Source organism: Populus euphratica, unplaced genomic scaffold (genome assembly GCF_000495115.2).
Source record: "Populus euphratica unplaced genomic scaffold, PopEup_1.0 scaffold316.1, whole genome shotgun sequence".
In the NCBI taxonomy this organism is placed as follows: Eukaryota; Viridiplantae; Streptophyta; class Magnoliopsida; order Malpighiales; family Salicaceae; genus Populus; species Populus euphratica.
The window spans coordinates 67,184-68,567 of record NW_011500204.1 but is presented as its reverse complement, the minus strand read 5'-3'; positions in this window follow the sequence as shown (position 1 = coordinate 68,567).

The window sequence follows — 1,384 nt, the reverse complement described above, 5'->3', positions numbered from 1 at the left end:
CTACAAGTCTCCATAATGCTTGATCGAATGAATACAATGTTTAAATACGTTGATGTCTTCATTGCCTTATCAAGTGGTCTGGGTACATTGGAAGAGATCTTTCATGTTTCCTTTTCAGCCCAACTTTACATTCACAATAAACCTATAAGTTTGCTTAATGTTAATGGTTTTTATGATAAATTATTGTCTGTTCTTGATCATGCTGTGGAACATAAATTTCTAACATTTTCGGTACAATAAATCATAATCTCTGCTGCTACTGTTAAACAATTGATTGACCAACTACAATATTTCATCCCTGTAATTAATCCCTCCTTGAGTCCTACAAATTAGTCAACTAAGAAAAGTCATAAAAAGCTTAGATTGGATTTGAGCTTTCATTTGTGAATCCTTGTGTCTTTTGGTTTTATTAATAGTATATTATTTTGTTTTGTTATTTCTTATATTTATTTAAGTATGTTTCAGGTTTATCAATGTTCGTTGTTTCAGGTGATGTCTTCTATACTCTATCTTACCTTAGGACATTGAGGACAATGTTTTGTTTTGGTTGGTGAGAAAGGACAGTAGTTGATATTGAAAAAAAAACTATATTTTCGATTTTATAAACCATTTGCAAAACTATTATTATTGGGATAACAAAGTAAAGGAGTTCTTTTGTTAAAATGACTCTTGAGACGTATTTCAGTAAACATTCTTAATAAGATCTATCAGAATACTTCTTGAAATATTTAGGTTTACAAACTCTCACATTATTATCACTTAATTCTGCTCATATACTCATTTAACAATTATTTTTAAACCTTTATTTTTACACACACACTTTAACATATGATTGTGGGTTGTAGATTGGATTATTACATTATTTATATTCTTTTATTGAAGGTACAACTAAGAAAAATAGATAGTATATAATTTGCAAAAAAAAAGTTAAGGATAATAAAAATATAGATAAGCTTGGTTTATAAACTTGGTTTCATAGCCTCTTTAACCTAAGCAAATAAGCTTGAAGGGCCTAATACCCTAAAGTCAATTGACTTGGGAGCTATTAGCTCAACGTTTATTATATGGGCTTAGGAGAAAAGTTTAAGGAAATCAAATATTGCACTATCTACCTATCAGTATCTGCAACCCGAGTTATTAAGATTGAAAGGGTGTTTCAACACCTAATGCTTTAAGACCAATTAGTTTGGAAGTCATCAACCGAAAGCTCATTACATGGGTTAAAGATGCATTGTGTTATATGTATATATATTAAAAAAACAAAAAAATAAAAAGATAACAATCCTAACCCAAGGAAGTTAACCTTAAACATTAGAACAAAATTATATTTTCGTCCAAGTAAAGCCCCATAACTATGTGTTAATATATTGAGCATAAAAGAAAG